The sequence below is a fragment of the Marmota flaviventris genome, chromosome 1 (genome assembly GCF_047511675.1).
Source record: "Marmota flaviventris isolate mMarFla1 chromosome 1, mMarFla1.hap1, whole genome shotgun sequence".
NCBI classification, from domain to species: domain Eukaryota; kingdom Metazoa; phylum Chordata; class Mammalia; order Rodentia; family Sciuridae; genus Marmota; species Marmota flaviventris.
Window position 1 is genome coordinate 85,857,056 of NC_092498.1, and position 19,193 is coordinate 85,876,248.

General features: G+C 34.0%; 1 protein-coding gene and 1 pseudogene across 11 annotated transcripts in view; one reads left to right on the forward strand and one right to left on the reverse strand.

The window, feature by feature from the left end:
* Skap2 (src kinase associated phosphoprotein 2) overlaps window positions 1–19,193 on the reverse strand; it is a 204,091-nt gene that overhangs the window by 159,584 nt on the left and 25,314 nt on the right. The window lies entirely within an intron of this gene.
* LOC139706192 (PEST proteolytic signal-containing nuclear protein pseudogene) lies at window positions 9,792–10,306 on the forward strand (annotated as a pseudogene).

The window sequence follows — 19,193 nt, forward strand, 5'->3', positions numbered from 1 at the left end:
CTACTTACATTTACAACGAAAGGTGGAAGGATGAATCTAGTTAATAATAGAACATATCCCCCTAAGTCCCACTAAGAAAACTGCCTTTTGCTATAAACCCCCAAATAAAGAAGCTGTAAAGCTCTGTGTATATAAAAAGAGGGCACTTAACAACAATGCCATGTAATGATATAGACAAATACAAGTAATTTTATGTAGTAGATTAGTTTTTAAATGCCATTTTTGCAACTATTTGCAAGAGAGTTTAGTAATTTAAATAGCATTTTCCTTATTACATCAAACACCCATAATTTACCTTATAAATAAAACGTTAGCAAAAATTATAATCCTAATTTATATAACATCAAACTCACATGCTAACTTTGGCAATTTTCTCGGAGGCATGTTAATTTTTAAACAATTTAAAACCATTCTTAAAAGTATTTTCCATTTCCTCCTAGAGCTCAAATTTGTTTTTAAAGGAACTATTTCAAATATGTTAACTGAAATTGCAAAAGGACAGCTGCTTGATACGATGGGGCATATTATTGCCTTGCAATATCAGATCACTCAACCTCACTCCTTTTCCCTTTTTTGGACTCTAGGTTGCCACTAAAGTGGCTATTTATTAGTAAGTAAATACAGTGATGGCCATATTATGCATACTGATATGCCCTAAGGTCCTGTTATTGGGAAATGAGAGTATTTGCCCGTACACACTTTATGTCTATGCTAATGTCTGCACTTGCTTTAACTTTCCCTTAGTCCCAAAACACATTTCAAGATTTGCTAACTAGAAAACTCACACCAATGCACTTTTTTGGTTGTTTATTTTAAATTATGAAAACTCTTTCATCTGTCATAAATCTTAGGAGACAAAAATTGAACAAACATCTTTTAAATAGGAAAAAAATTACTATGTTCAAAATACAACTTCATAGAAGAATATTTTTAAATTAACCTTAATTCATCTTACATATGCAATTTCATTTTACTGCGAGTGATGTCAACAATTTATACAAAATAATGGATTTAGATCATGTATATCAAAATATATTGGCTCAAAATAGTTTTTCACTATTTCTTTATGGTACTATATGTTTTTATTTTTCTAAAAACCAATCATCATAAAATAACAAGAGTAAAATTAGCATCATCTATAGTCATACTACTTTTTAAATCATCTGCCTTAAAAATCTTGAGATTCAAGCCCTAACCATATAGTTTCAATGAGAAAAGCCATAAAACTATGTTTTAAAAAAAAAAAACCTACTTTTTTTCCAGTCCTGGTTTCCCAGGATCATAAAACTCAAGACTGTCCTTCCCAAATTTATCTTGTCTCACTTGCTTCTTAACTGCTGGGTTATAAATACCTTTGTCTTCTATTAAAGACACATATTTTCTTCTGAAGACTCATTCCTGTAAGAACTATGTTCCAAATTCTGTGCCCACAATGCAATCACAATTCAAAATTTGATTTCTAAAAACCAGTTCTTAAGTGTGAAAAAAGATCTATAACAACTCTGCTAACATTAGTTTTTCTTTAAAACATTAGTTAAATTTTATCTAGCATTAATTCTAGTTGGAAGGTGCATATACCCAGAGTATCGACAAGGGTCAGACTTTATTTTCTACCATTGAACCTGCTATGCAAAAAAAGTATTCAATTCATGCGATGCAAACCTCCTTGCTAATATGCATATTGAAATTCTAACACATGGGATTTCAATACCTATTTACACTATACATATGTTTGGTCTCTACTTTTTCAAAAAATGGTATATGTAGCTGAAATATTTAAAAGCCAACAACTACAAAAATGGTTATAAGCTTGCCTTGTATTAGAACCTCTTTTGTCTGTCAATCAACAATAAAGTATTATTCTACTATCACAAAAGGAAAACCTTTGGAGGCAGTAGAGGACTATGGGTTGTGCAAATGTGCAGTTGCTAAGAAGCAAATATGCCTCTCTTCTAATCAAATAGCCCAGCTCAGCAATGCCGCTGGCTTGGGGCAAGAAGCAAATTCCACCAGCCACAAACTTAGAAACAGTCTTGAATTATTTGTTGCTGACCGCTGGCTGAACCCTTCCTGATGAGCACCATCACCATTAGCCACTACTCAGTGTATTCCATCAACCAATGGCAATAGCAGCATGCTACAGCTCAGGCTACAAGAAATTGATCAAACAGGGTAATGAGACTATTTCTTCACGGAGGTTATTTTAAATGAATATAAATATTTTCTTTCTACATAATTTGCCACAGAAAGGTCACTGAACTCTCTGTGATTCCAAAGAAAAATGCTCTACTGTCCCCTTTACATATTTGAGTTAAGATAAAGCCAACAAACAATTCAGGACATTTTTTGATATTAGGGGCAAATTCTAATGAGATGGCATTTAAGACAACAGATTAGCTGTGATATTTAAGCTTCACCTTGGGTTATACCTAAAAACTGATCATATGATGCTACTCTATAAATATGAAACTAATCATGATTTGCCAATTAAAAACATTTGTAACAGTGCATTTTTGCTTAAAGAAAGCACAATTAATCTCTAATGTAGGTGATTGTGAGAACATGAATCATATGTATGCCTTCTTAGTTCAAGTTATTAAAATTTGATATAATTGTTGTGAATTATTTAGTGAAGAATTCATTTTTCTATAGCCCACCTCCTCCTGCTAGACAGTGGAATAAAATGCATGCTAACTATTTCAGTTAGCACATGAATCATCTCACTGACATCTGATTTAGCTCTTCTTACAGTGACATTTATTGCTCATTTCCTTTACATACTTAAAACCTAAAAATTATAAACAACTGGATTTTAACATCACATCATAACCAAATGACAGTAATTTAACTGTATATTTTATCTAACATTCTGAAAATACTCTGAAAAGTCCAGTTTATGATTAGTGGGCTTCTAATAGAGTAATATTAAAATACTACTTCTAATACAGTAGTACTAAAATAATCCCAGCTAAATCTCTGTTTAAGAACTTCAAATATCATTATGCCAGCCACAAAAAGAATTCAAAATAAATATTTTTAACATATCAGTATCCTGTCTTTATTATAAACTAACAGATAACATAGAATCTAATTAAGATGTTAAAATCAGGAGAAAACACTTTCATATATATGAATGAATGCCTCTAAAAACTTTCTAAAGATATGTCTATCTTGTTCCACTAAATAAAAATGCAATCAAATACAAAAAAAAATAAATATTTTTCAAAGTGATCTGCTTTCTATGCAGATTCTTTAAGAGCTTAAGAAATTATTTTTGTTTATGATCTTTTCTTAGAAACAAATGAGCAAATAAATTTTTGCCTTCATCAAAAATGTCTAGTTTACAATGTAAGATGGAAAAACTACTTAAGTTTGTAGAAATATATGTTTGGAAATTCTTTTTAATGACTAAAACTCAGATGAACTTTTCACAATTCTACTTTTAAACAGTTTATGATTGTTATTAGACATGACAGTAAAATTACCTCATCTACAAAATACAAGATTCACACAGGCAGCCATCTTTAAACATGGATAAAATACTGCTGGATGTTAGAAGGTTATCTGGCCATTGATAGAGATTTATAAATTTGCCACAATTGGGACATGATGTCACTCATAACAGGATTTTAAATGAACATTTGAATCATTTTTTAAAAGGTATACAGGATTAAAATGAGACAGAAAACCTTCATGATTAACTTAAATTAATCTCTCTTGAAAAGGAGAACTCAATAGAAAACAATACAGGGAAAAGAAGCTCCAGGCTGACATACGACTTGTTTAGGTACATTCTATTTTTTGTTTGTTTTCACAATAAAATCATTCCATGCTCTCAGAAATAGCACAGGAAGATTCTCTAAATAATAATCAATAATTACTTGAAAGAAAATTAGGATCAAATAGCAAGAACATCCTATAAGCTGTCTAACAATATGACAAATTCAGTAGCAACCACAAAGAACCAATATAACTTCTGGTGCCAAGGAGCCAGATGGTACTGCTGGAAAAAATTAAGTCTACAGATTGGCAGCTCGACCCTGTGATTATTGCCCAAGGGAGGACAAAGTGGAAGAAGAGTGGGAGGTTCAGTATGATGAGGATAAATCAATTACCACCAACTCAGTACATCCTTCCTATGATACCCTAATAACAAATTCTAAATACCATGCCAGAGAATTTTTCACTGTTTAAATAGTCCCAACATTAGTTGGCAATGATAAAATAATGTGTAGTAAAAAGTAAAATATAATCTCAGTTTTTCGTCATAGGCCTGGCAAAGTACATTGAAAATTGATTCAACTGCATATGATTTACATGCAATAAATACTAAAGCATTTTTGTATAACTGTTGTGGAGGGGGAAAATGAAGGTATCTTTTTTTTCCTGTTTTTCCTTTTGCTTTGTAGTCAATAACAGCATCTGTTAAAACTGTATATTTTCCAAAAGGAAATTTATGACCAGATAATGGTTGCATATGATGGTTTCATAATTAAATAACTGACTTGCATACTTTATAAAAAATACTTTGTTCATGTTTTTGTTCAGAAAAAAAAAAACATTTTCCATTTTGTGCCATCTAAGGAATGTTTAAGAAACAACAACATCTCAAGACATGTTCAAAGTCAAATCATATGGTAAAGATAGCATACATTGTTAATTTGCACAATTGTGAGAAATTCAGTATCTGCGTTAGTCATGCTTTAAAAATGTAAGACGGCTATGCACTTAGCAGTAATCGCCAAAGCTTATGCTGAGGAAAATTATTTTTCTTTTATTACCACCTTCCTTTCTTTGGCATATTATCACTTATGATATACTTTCTTTAGCATATTACCACTTATAAAAACAGTTGTTCTGCATTATTCTAGCTTTAGTAGGTCAGACACTAGAATAAAAAAATTTAAATATAAAGATATTAAGGAAAAAATTGTATTGTTGATTTTTAAATCCTAAGAATATATAATTTTACAATGTAAATGTGTACAGATGCACTTACTATATTAGCAATTACACTGATGGATGGCCTTTGGAGTTTGTCTAAAACACCAATTAGTGACATATCAATTAGATTTCATTAACAAATATACTTGATATGGCAAAAAAGTTTACTGCTGAATTAGTTTTTAAGTATAAGATCAAGGACTGAATTTATGAAGCTTCTAGAAATTTTATTAGTCAAATCTCAGGTACACAGCAATTTGATAACGTTAACTGAAACCTTTCTGCTATATTTTCTAGCATGTTACAGAGTATAGGGAACACCCTGCTAACCTGAGTTGCTGAAGCTGTATCTAAATCTCTATTGTGAGCACTGACAGCCACATCGATAGAAAAATTAATCTAAGAAGATGTACTTTACCCAAACCACACCTAAGTCATCTTTCCTTATCTAACAAAAATTGTGTATGTGTTCAAATAGCTTGACTGAAAGCTTATAAAATGCAAAATTAACATCAGTGTTTGAACTCCTTAGGACACATTCCTCCACCATAATTTTGCACTAAATAGCTGTTCAACCTTCATATTTCTGTACTAAATAACAAGCTAACAATGCTTTTATCATCTCAGAGGAATATAATTAATTTACAGAAGTATCATACAGGTCCATAGGTTTCTAACCATAAAAATACATTAAAATATATTTTAAAGATATATTTTAAAATAAAAATCAGAAAAAATAAAAAGAGTAGAGGATTTAAATAATGTCAATAGAGAAGAAATAGTTTGTGACAATAAGACACCCTATTAATAAAGTTTAAGATTAGCAAAACAAAGCAAGAAAAGATATATCAGGGAACAATTTTAAAATAAAGCATCTTTTACTATATAAAACCCAAATATTGTCCATGTGAAGAAAAATGCTTATCTCTCATTCATTTTTACCATACAAAGGAAAACTTTGAAGATATCAGTATTAGACAACCAAAAAATGCAGCCATTCTGAATTTCAGGATAATTCACATTTTTATCTCATTATCACTTTTCTAACAAATTATCCAGTTAATGGCTCTCAAGTTCACTTTGATAAAATTCACTTGTTATTATTTTATTACTTTCCTATCGTCTGACAGAAACAGGACGATAAATACAACTCATCCAAATAAAAAGATCACTGAAATTTAACATAGGCCATGACACATATGAATCACCACATGAAAGTTAGGTTACAGTAAAAAACTGAATATTCAATTACAAAAAAGAATCCTAGTGTTATCAACTCATCTTTTAGCTACTTACAGTATACAGTGTAATATGTAAGTAGCTATGATATGATTATGATATGATTAAATGCAATATTGTTAAATTACCTATGTTCAAATATCTTGCGACATCATAATAGGCAAGAGCTAATATTGGGTATATCCTATATGCCAGGACCTTCCTTATCTTTACTATAATCTTATGAGATATTATACTTGTTCCTATTTTTATAAATTAAGAAACTAAGGCTTAGAGAGAAAATAATTTTTCCAAAGTCACAATGTCAAACCAGGATTAAACCAAGGTATTTATGATATAGTTATCTATGCACTTAACCACAACTGTACAAGTTACCCTTGAGCTGATGAAATATAAATTTTGTCTTCTTTAAAGTCCTTACATGCAGATACTAGAATTATATTTGGTTTCCCTTGAATACCGCTTATTATTATTTAAGCTGCTAGGACAAGGCATAGTAACATAACATGATGCCTGAATTAAAAAGAAGAAAATAATTAGACAATAAAAAACAATGAGAAAGGAAAAGGCTGATCATACCGGCATTCAAATGAATGCCAAAGAAATACCAAGATAAAGTGTATCCTGTGGCTATATAATAATACTAAGTGAAAGTAATTAATGGCTTCTAAAATTCTGTAACTTTGGATCATATGTTTAGAAACAAAAGTGACAATTCTCCTGATTTACCTATGAGGAAAGTTGGGGCAGATGTCTCCACTCTGAACATCCTAATCCATCTCCTTCTACATTCTCTGGCAAGTCTTATCTTTTTCATGACATTCAACATGTTTAGGCAAATAAATCAGTGATTCTCCATATCTCTATTCCATATCTCAGACTCCCTCTCAAACAGCTTTGACTAATTTTCTCAATACTCCTTCAAGTTCAACAGCCTTGATCTTTCTTATCCACTTTCCCATTTTCTTTAAAGATGCTATCACTTCCTTGAGAAAAGAATCTAAGAATCAGGATTCAGCCCAGACACAATCTACCATTGGTTTTCCTCCATTTTTCCTCTAGGTACTTACTCTCCCTTGTCTCTACCCACAGAATAGCCAATCATTATATATTACATGTAACTATAATAGCCAAGAGCTAATACTGGGCATGTCCTATGTGCCAGGACTTATCCTTGATCAATGAATTTCCCCCTGAGGCCTTCTCAAGCCTGTACTCACCAGATGTACACTAAGTCCTATCTTTTCTCTTTCTTCTCTACTTCCAGCTCCTCTTCCATGACAAACCCTTCTCTCTGCCTTCTTAATCTGATAAATATTTTCTTGTATGCCCTACATTCCTTATATAAGATGGTTACTTTACCCATTATCTCTTTTGTTAAATAGGACAACTGATGAGCCAAAGTAGTAAATTTAAGAGACTTAGTCCTCAACAATCCATTTGTCTTTTTCTTAGGATAGAACTAGAATTATTTTCTGCTGAAAATTTAGCCTGCCTCTAATCCAAATCGTTTAGCCCATTTTCACATACAGGTTTTTTGGTCTTAAATGTAGGCACAAATATTTGCCAAGCCTCTCATCTTAGGAGAATATCAACCGTACTTCCAATTCTGCTGGCTAAACACATGTATGACCTAGTAGGTACTAACACAAAAGTACACTCCAAGCAGTAGTCAGGGAATATATCCTAAATTTCTCTGCTTTCAAGTATTAGTACAACAAATAAAATATTTGAACATAGCTAAAGTACACATACCTTGGTTATTTTTCTAATTCAGTGACCAAAAGAGTAGAAGAAGATGAGGACTGGGAGGTAACAGAGTAGTATGGAATACAAATTGGAAAGAGATGGTGATCTAAAGAGAAAGACAAATACAATGCAAACTCAGTATTGCCAGTTCATTCAATTCCCTCCACCAAAAAAAGAAAAAAAGCAAGATTCTGAATTTTTCTTGGTTGGCACAAATTTCTAAAACACAAATACTAATTTAACCAAAATATATCATCTATAGGCCAAATTTGAAACTTGGCCTACCAGTTTGAGACCTCTGCTCTAGATATTTCATATGCTGTCTTAATTTTAAACCAAACTATTAGAGAATTGTGTATGTAGGCCAGAGGTTGGCAAATCCTTACAGCAAAGGGTCAGATAGAAAACACTCTAGAGATTTTGTGGGACACAGGATCTCTGTCACAACTAGAGTCAAACTTCATGTATTAACCACAGGGATACCTTCTGAGAATTATATTGTTAAGCAATTTCATTGTTGTGCAAATATGATAGGTATCCTTACACCAACTAAGACATTTATATCATTAGGCCCTATCTTATACATGGTCTATCATTTACAAAACCTCTCTATGTGCCACATGACTATACTTAGTGCTGCTGCTGTAAAATGAAAGCAGTCATAAACTCTAAACAAGTGGATGTGGTTGTGTTTCATTCCAAACATTACTATAAAAATAGCAGCAGGCCAGATTTGCTCCAAAAGTCATAGATGGCCAACTCCTGATCTAGACTGTTATTTTGCCCCACATAAATTGATGTGTCCTAAACTGTGTTTTGGTGTACACTATATAACTACATTAACAAATTTTTTTAAGAAAAAACTCCAAAGTAATATTGAATATACTTTTTAAGAGTTTTATTTACTATGAAATCTCCAAGACATCCTTTTCTTAGTCTCCTTGAAAGAAATTTCACTGGATCCCAGTATTAGTTGTATATCTCTTGAGTATCTGATTTACTTTTATATCAAGAATGCTATAAAGGCTGGGGTTATAGCTCAGTGGTAGAACAGTTCCCTCACATGTATGAGGCATGGGTTCGATCCTCAGCACCACATAAAAAATAAAAAAATAAAGATATTGTGTCCATGTACAACTTAAAAAATATTTTTAAAAAAGAATGCTATAAATCCTTTACCTGCTCATTTTCTCCCTCTTTGCATTGGCTGATAAAAATATGTCTGTTCCCCAGCAAAAGCTAGAGTACTCATTACATTCATTTGAGATACAAATATTAATTCTAGCTTCACTCTAGTTTTTTATCTATCCTCATTCTCTCTGCCCTTGTGCTCCTAACTCATTTCTTAACTTTGGTATAATATATGTATCTTTGTGAACTGCTTTGATTGTTTTTTTAAATTTTTTTAGTTGTAGATGGACACAATATCTTTATTTTTTTTATTTATTCATTTGTATGTGGTGCTGAAGATCGAACCCTGGGGCTCATGCATGCGAGGCAAGCACTCTACCACTGAGCTACAACCCCAGCCCCTTGACTGATTTTTATAAAACCATACAAATTCAAAAAATAATAATAATAAACAGGTCTGTTCAGGACAAGTTAAATTCAAATAATCTAAAAGTCTAACTTTTATTTATCTCTAATCTATACATTTTGTGCTTTTTTATATCAGTGCCAAAAAGTAAAAGTGATGGGTGTGTTTTAATCAATTTAATCTTTTCCACTAGTACACTTGCTAAAAAGAGCAAGAAATGGATAGCCAAGTAGCAAACAATTTAAATAAGGAAAAAAAAAAAACTTTGACTCACTTGAAAAACAGACCTTAAGAAAGGTTCAAGATAGCCATCTCAGGGACAATGGTGAATGATACGGCAGGAAAAGAGAAGCCTACAGAGCCACAGTGGGCTGGGGCCACCAAAAGACTTGAAGAAGCTAAGACTGTTTGTTCCAGTAATGAAGGGGAAAGTGCCAGATGCAGCTCTGAGAAGTGATCGGCTGAAGAAACAGCAGCAGACCTCCCAAGAAAGCCTACAGAGATCTCCAAGTTTGGATTTGCCACAGGTAGTCATATAACAAAGAAAGCATCAGTCATATCTATCAAACTCTGATTGGGTAAGCCTAAGGAAACTTTCCCAACTCTTGCTCCAAAACCCTCTCAGTAGCAGCAGCTTTCAATGAAGGTAAAGATAGTGAAGCAGAGGAAATACCTCCAGAAGCAAAGAGGAGGATGAAGAATACTCTAAGTAACACACCAAGATCAAACAGACCAACCTCCTTCAATAAGGGAAAGCAAAGGTTTCCTGATAAACAGAAGGAATAGAAGTATGATATCAAATCTCATCTTGGAAATAACCATGACCAAGACAATTAAATGGTGTATGTTTTGAAGTTGGGGTGTGGGGTGGGTCTAAAAAGGAATAGTTTCCCTTCCTAAAAACATGATATAAAACTATATTTGGAGCTGTTTTTGTTTATTTTGTTTTGTTTTCTACATTTTCTTTTCTTTTTTAAGATTAAAGTGGTACACTAATAAATTAGAATTTAAAACTAAAAAAAAACGATAGGCCAGGGATGTGACTCAGTGGTAGAGGACCTACTTCATGTGCTGGAGGCCTAGAGTTGAATTCTCAGCACTGCAAAAAATAAATAAGTAAAATTAACCAGTCTAGAGAGTTAGCTCTAACTTTTTTTCCATCCAGCTCTTCTCTCTACGAATCAATTCAAATTTTAACATGCTAAATAATGGTTTCAACTCACTGCTTTAAAGTAATTACTCTCATCTAATGAAATACCCACTGCTGACCATATACCTAAGACTACCATCTATCTCAGTCATTCCTTTTTCCCTTCTCTTTTTACAGGCTTTACGGCATATAAGTTTAGTCATACTTTCATTTAGCCTAGTGTGTAGTGGACATCTGTATTTGCCTGCTCTGAACTGCTTCCTCTCAGAATTTTGGAGGATGGCACCACCAACAAGCTGCATGTGGTTCAGCAGCAGCAGTTTTTGCTAACCACCCTCTACACATTCCTTTTTGGACAATGACCAAGTCCTGACCAACTGGAGCATCTCTCTCACATACACAGAGGAGGTGGAGCAGCTACACACAGAAAGCAAGATGTGAATGAGAAAACTCAAGGTAGCTGGAGGACCTACCTGGATCTAGGTAGGCATGAAGCAAGATGCCAACTATCCTCTCACAGGCCAACTCATAAACCCCCCTTTCTTTGCCTAAATTAGTCTGAGCTCAGTTCCTTTTTCCCCCCCATTAAGAGTCTTAACCAATGTATCCCTTCACCAGGTTGCACAAATCTAAAATGCTATTACATCTTTGTTTCATATGTCAAGAACCTTCTTAATTCTCCCCAATGTGCCTCAAATACCATCCTATTAGCAGGTCTTCTTCATTCCAATCATAATTATCATCTTCTTTCTCCTTCTGTATTTCTTATAGGAGTTACTATACCAGTCTGCCTTAAATTAGGGTTGATATTTCTATCTCATTTTCCTCTATTAATCCATATGGTCATGAGAGGCAGTGACCTAGCTTATTAATCATTTTATCGCCCCCAGTCTAACAGAACTAACAGTAAAATCGTTGAATTAAACTTTGATTCCATTTACCCCTTCTTACTATCTATATTTTTAAAAAATCAATTCCTCACCTTCTGTAAGACACATTTTCTTTTAGCAAAGAAATCCTATTCTAAGCCTATTAGAAGTTTACAGCATACATATATTCCAGGATATTAATAAGCCCTATTCAATGAAAGAAATATATGTGTATTTCTTTTCTCCATAGTACTATTATTTTTGTTTATCTCCTTCAGTGTTAAAAAAAAGTGATCAGCAGGTTCAAAATAAACCAGTTCTATAAATGGTATTAAAAAGTAAGAAGGAGCTTCTGGAGACATTTACACAAAATAACCCAAAGTCACACCTCTGAGATGACATTACTTCTGACAGAGTCTATGTAGTTCTTCTCAAGTCAAGAAAAAGAACCAGATGACATTCAAATTACATTACCCTTTTCTCTAGATACTCCAAGTAAAAAGCTTTGAGACACCCATTGCTTGACTTTCACATGAAAAGACACATTATCTCATAGGACATTGGAATCTGAAAGTACACTTTATAAAAAAATGTGGGACTATCCCTAAATTTTCTCCATAGAAAATATAAACCTAATATTCCAATTAAAACATGGTTATCAATATGGAGGAAGGCACAAAGAAAGATATAGGGGCAGGGGACAAAAAGAAAGAAAAGAAAATGGCCCAGGAAGTATAAGTTATAGTTCTGGGATTCCTGTAATAATTCTCTTGATCGTAGATCAATACTTCTATCTGTGATTAAAGGACCACCACACCCTGCCCCAAGATATTACAAACCAATATTTTTGTAAAAATGAACAACAAAACATAAAAAGCAATAAACATAGATTGCTAGGAAGAAATGGCTATGTACTTGGATAAAGCAGAAATGTCAAATTGTTATCAATATTCCTTAGTGCTTATTCTTAATTTCTGTACTTAAGATTGTCACATGTAGACCAGTAACACATAGATCACAGATCAACAGATCACAGATTAGACTCAGTCTTCAGACCACACTTTGAACAGCAGTGATTAGATAATTCGCATGACATTTTTGGTGTCTCAGTCTTAGTTCCCTTATCTGACAAAAGCACTCAGTTTGATGACTGACATGGGGTAGGTGTCCTTACAAGGGAGAAGAGACAAATGCAAAGAAACTGTCCTTTTGAACACTAAAGACAGTAACAATTTTTCCAAGACCACAATTCCAGCACCCCTTGGATCCCATCATCATAAATTATGTACTGACAAAGCCTCACCCAGAAGAGCCAGAATGTTACTGATAATCTAGACTATGTATTCTCAGAAATAATTTGTTAAACTAACTTGAAAGAGCCATGTGATTATGTTTATATTTGCAATGCAGCAAACATAATTGCATTTATATGTCAAAGGCATATTGCTAGAAATAAGGGTAGTGGTATCATATGCCACAAAAAAAACCAAAAATTCTTTTTTAAAATTATATTAAGACTACAGAATTTGAGCGTTCACTAAGATGAAAAGGCTCAACAAGAAATTACCTTTTGTCATCTGCACAACTTTAAAATATGTACTAAAAAAGAACAATAACATTTAAGGTAGACTACAATTTGTCCCTATTTTAATTAGCATAGTAATCTTATAATTTTTTAGAGTAAAAGAACTCAGTTATCCTCAAATTAAGAAGACCTTAAGAAAAAGACAGTACAGAAGGAATTATCAGTGAGACAAAGCCTTCTTACACATAACACCAAAAGCACAAATGACAAAACACATAAATTTAGCTTCATCAAAATTTTTAAATATTGCCAGGCACAGTGGCACACACCTGTAATCCCAGCAACTTGGGAGGCCCAGGCAGGAGGATTGCAAGTTCAAAGACAGCCTCAGCAACTTAGTGAGGACCTATGCAACTCAGCAAGACCTTGTCTCAAAATAAAACATAAAATGGGCTGGATATGTGGCTCCATGGTAAAGTGCCCCTGGGTTAAATCCCCAGTACCAAAAAAAAATAAAAATAAAATATATATATATATATATATATATATATATATATATTTTATTATTATTTATTTATTTTAGATGTTGTTCTTCAAGGATACCATTAGGAAAGTGAAATGACAACTCACCAATTTAAAAAAAATATTTACAAATCATATATCTGATAAGAAACTAGTATCTAGAATATATAAAGAATTCATAATTTGACAATAAGAAGACAACCCAACTGAAAACTGGAGAAAGGATTTGGCTCCAAAGACATACAAATGGCCAACATGCACATGAAAAGAGATCAGGGTCGGCGGTCATCAGAGCAATGGAAACAAAAACCACAATGAGATACCACTTCACATCCACTAGGATACCTAAAATAAAAAAGATAATATTGAGCATTGAAGAGTATGTGGAGAAATCACTGGTGGGAACAAAGAAGCACATTCATTTTTGGAAAAAGTTTGGCAATTCCGCAAAAATTTAAACCTACATATATCATATGACCCAGCAATTTCATACCTAGGTTTATACTCAAGAAAAATGAAAATATATTGTGCACAAATATTCACAAAAGCATTATTCATAATAGTTAAAAAGAGGAGACAACTCATGTCCATCAACTGGTAAATAAACAAAAGGTGGCAAATAATACAATAAATTATTACTGGGCTATAAAATGGAAAGAAGAACTGATGCATGCTACAACATAGATGAACCTTGAAAATATTATGCTACCTGAAAAGAGCTACACACAAAGGCCATGTATACTTTAAGTGGGTAAATTCTATGGTTAAGAAAAATATATTTCAAAAAACTTGAAGAATACTAGACCCTAGCCCAAACTGCTGATGCACTCTGTAAAATCAGAGTCATCTTATTTAGCTCAGTAAGCACATGTTAAAATTCATAATTTTTGTTTAATTTAAAAATCACTTTATGCTTACTCCCAATCCTGTAATGCAAGGTGTTAACCAGGAAAACAGAAAGAGCTTCTCAAAAAAAAAAAATTCACCTGAGTTGATTTCTGCACCTTGCAGACACATTTTCTTCATTAAAATACCTACAAATGTTTAATATATCAATGGGGATTGAGTCGAGTGGTGCTCTATCATTAAGGTATACTCCTTGACCCTTTTATTTCTTATTTTGAGATAAGGTCTCACTAATATGCCCACACTGGCCTTGAACATGTGATCTTCCTGCCTTAGCCTCCAAAGTTGCTGGAATTATAACTATGTGCAACTGCATCTGGCATTATCTATATTATTTTAAAATCTACAGGATACTTAATTTTTCTTCAAGTATTGATGTAAAACCCTGATTATCAACTGAAATTTTTGTAAAAAAATAAGATGGGTAAGTAAATATTAAAGACTGCACTATTTGTTTAATCTTTGTAAAAATACAAAACAATTTTGCCTTAAGTTATTTGCTACTATTGATTTTCCAGTCCTGCATTTTAGTTGAGTATACTACTCTTTCTGTTTGGATTTGTTATTTTCTTTAACATTATCCCAGTTGGCTCTTGAGTGAGAATAATGAGATACTGATTGCTATCCTTGCTTCCTAATAACTTTGGGCCACTTTCCCCTCACTTTTAAATATATAGCCTTACAAAAGAATCTTCTCATTAGTTTAAACCCATTTAAATGCTCTAAGAAGTATGTAAGTTTTTAGTCACTAACCATCGAGCTCAAGTATAAAATAGGATACCTTCTTCCCTAGGCTAATGATACTTATCTACAAAATTTTCCCAGCTATAAAATTTATTCGTTCTCACATGCTCACAATTAAAAAAAACTGAGATACCAAGATGTAGAATGGTTCTGAGCAAAGGCATAACAGATTTGCTACAGAAAATTTAACTGCTAACAGTTTTCAACAGAAAATACCCAATTTAAAAAATGATCATGTATTTTAAATCCCTAAAACTTCCAACTGCAAATCCTACAAAATCCAGCTTAGCCAGTGAAGCATGTAAGCTACATAGTACAGAAGATGGATGAGACCTCATGCACACAGCTGTTTTAAACACAGAAATAAAACATATAAGGCAATCTTCAAAATAGATGGATAACAATCTGCATTTAACATGTCCCTACTCTTGAGTCAGGAAATATTCTAGTATCTTTATATGCTTTATATTTATATAAACTTATATTAACCACACATTATAATTATATTAAATTTATGCTAATTTTAATTTATATCATCTTTATATTTAATCCTAGCCAAAGGATATGGATACAATTATTATCATCATTTGATAAATGAAGAAACTCAAAGTAGGCAACTTGCTGGAGGCCACAAAGTAATAGAGGCTAGTATCTGAACACAAACAAAATGATTCTCAACCACTATATTTCATTTTTAAGGTGACTAAGGTATGTCTCATCTCATATCTACAAAAAAAGGGATAAAACAAGAAAAAGAAGGGTAAGCAAAGGCTCCATAAAGCTCCATTCCCATATTTCTAGCTAATTACTAGGCAGTTTGGATGTCACTATCAGCTCAATTCAACCGTTCAAACCCAAATTCATCATCATTTTCATCTTGTCCAAACCTGTTCTCCTCCAAAATTTCACACTTCAGTCAATTTTCTTAGTCATTAAAATTTAGAACTTTACAATCATCTTTGGTCTTTTTTCTAAATTCTATACATAGCCTCTACCAGCCCTGCCCATTCTTCCTCAGATGTATTCTGTCCTTGGCAGTTTTGTTGTTCCCTCTCCTGGTCGAGTCTCTGATCTCCTTATACATGGCTTAATGGAATAGCCTCTTATCTCACTGACTAAATCCCCTATAATCCATCTATATAGCACAACTAGCTATGTCTATCAAAAATACCATTTTTCATCATATTGTCTTGGTCAAAAGTCTACAATGGGTAATTACAGAAGCAACTCCTTTTGAATTCAAGTTATCCTGAAGAAGCTGTACAGATGTCATAAGCACAATGACATGATGATGAAGGTCACTCATTAAAAAACTGTAATCAAACCAGCAAGAACCATTGAGTCCGTCCTCGAAAGTAGCTGGCAGTAAAGGTCTTTGTGAGTTTGGGCTAAATCCTGTGCTCTACTCTCTAAACAAAGGGCACTAGCTTGAGGACAGCTCCCAGTAAGAACACTGGAACCCAGAGAAAAGTTGAACAGAGGTTCACCCAGGATGGAGAGGGTGAAACCCTGTACCTAGCAATGAAACAAAGGCATTTCATTTTCTCAAGTAATGTCCTACTTACTTTGGCAATTTGGGGGGTACCAGTCTGCCTCTCTGGTCCTTACTAAGATGTCTATTATAGGCCAGCTTAGCCTACCTGATTCACTTTCCATGCAAAGCCCCAGTCAGACTTTCTATGCAAATGAAAGCCTTTTAGAACAGGAGACATGCAAAGACTCTCACACAAACTTCCTCACCATTCCAGCAGCTCTTCACTCCTAAGAAGACGCCTTCACCAAGGAAGGATCTCCAGACCTTTAAAGAAATCGTAATGGCATAAAGGAAAAGGACCAATGTTCAAAATCCAACTGGCAGACAAAGCAGTAGATTTAGAACCAGAAAATCAAATATAAATGTTAAAGAGCTTAACACTGCAAAAATAATGCCATTTTTAAAAACTGAAATTGAGGGCTGGGGATGTGGCTCAAGCGGTAGCGCGCTCGCCTGGCATGCATGCGGCCTGAGTTCGATCCTCAGCACCACATACAAATAAAGATGTTGTGTCCGCCGAAAACTAAAAAATAAATATTAAAAAATCCCTCCCTCTCTCTCCCTCCCTCCCTCTCTCTCTCTCTCTAAAAAAAAAAAACTGAAATTGAAGGGTGGGAAGAGAGATGAGAAGAAGGCTGGGTGCACTAATTTCTTGATATTTTAAAGTGCAATCAATAGGCACTGAGATTGGTACATTACAAAATAAGAATAATATTATAAGTCAAGTATAGTGGCCCACACCTGTAACCCTAGCTGCTCAGGAGGCTGAGTCAGGAGGTTTAAAAGCTCAAGGTCAGCCTGGGCCACACAGTGATACCCTGCCACAAAATAAAAAATAAAAGGGTTGAGGGTCAAACTCAGAAAGTCAAAGTTGTATATTTTCTCTCAAATGTGGAAGGTAGAAAAGAAAAATGGAGGGGTACCATGAAAAATGGAGGGGGAGGGGGAGGGGAGGGAGGAGGGGAGGGGGAGGGGAGGGGGGAGGGGAGGGGGAGGGGAGGGGGGAGGAGGAGGAGGAGGAGGAGGAGGAGGAGGGAGATTACTTAAGTGCTGCAGTCGGGCTGCAGGAAAATAAGGGGGGAGGGGGTTGACCAACAACTTGTGTAGATTGATACAGCAGGAATGGGAGCCGTTTATTGCAGGACAGGAGCAGTATTTATACATTCCACACAGCCTATCTAATTAACATAAACTAGATACATCAGTCAACCAATAAGGAATCTCCACACTTAATGGCTCACTTTTGTTACTTCTCAAACCACTCCCTCTGGCATTTTGCCAGGCACCATCCAGACTTGTTTATGAACTCTAACATTCCCCTGGCAAAATGCCAGGTGTTATTTTGACTTGTTTACAGACTCTAACACTTAAGTCAAATGCTAACACAAAAAGAATTAAGAATATAATAATAAAAACTTGAGAGAGAGAAATGGGAGAGAAGCTTTAAGGAAGCATTCATTATTGCAGGAGTCAAAAGATACCATTTATAGTTGGTCAAACAAGACCAAGAAGTGTAATTTCTAGTTATTCTAACACAGTGTGTACACTATATCTCATAAATATGTACATTACTATGTCCCAATTAAAAACAAAAATATATTTAAAAATAAATAAACAAAGTTGCCCTGGAAACTACAGAAAAACCTGTAAGAGCAGTGGCCTCTGGGAAGCAGTCCTAAAGGTAGGATAAGGCAGAAAAAGTAAGCTGTTACTTCATATTGTATACTCTGCTTTTTATTTTTACCCACATGCATGTCTCCTATAATTTAAAAACAAATGCTACTTTAATTTTATAAGTAGCAACAAATTTCAATTCCTTTGGTCTTTCTACTACAAAGACCAAAGAAATTTAAAGTTCTACTCCTTTCTCAGTCTCCATTTTTTAAGTTTGAAAAGGGAAAATGTCTCCTTAAAAGGTAGTTTTGAACAGATTAAAAGGGCACAAATTCCATGAAAGAATCTGGCAGATGGTGCCACACTCAATAAATATTCATTTTAAACCTTATAAACCTTTATCTTTCCTTGAAGGTACTATTCCCACCATGAGCATAGCCTCTTCCATGTTAGGTTTCCTGGAGAAAAGGCGCCCTCCTTGGAGTCTTATGTCAGGATAGCACCCCTCTCTCTATATCCAAATTGGTCATTCCACTATCTTAAGGAACTCTGCTCTTTGAGTTTTAAACTCTAAACTCAGTCTTTGGCTCAATTTGTAAACAGGACGCACAACCAAAGACAGGAAGCCTTAACTGTAATGTCTCCAAAAAAGAATGGGACCAAATCCACATATGCATGTTAAGAAAGATAAGCCTAAATCTCATGAGAGATGGTGCTCTGAAATAACTAACATCTTTACCCCCTGGCCTGTACTGATGCCTAAAGATCTGTAAGTGGAGCTTGGACTCCCCGGGGTTAAAGGCACTGCCCCTATGAACATGCAAATATTCCTAGGAGTAATTTATCAGAGCCTTACCTAG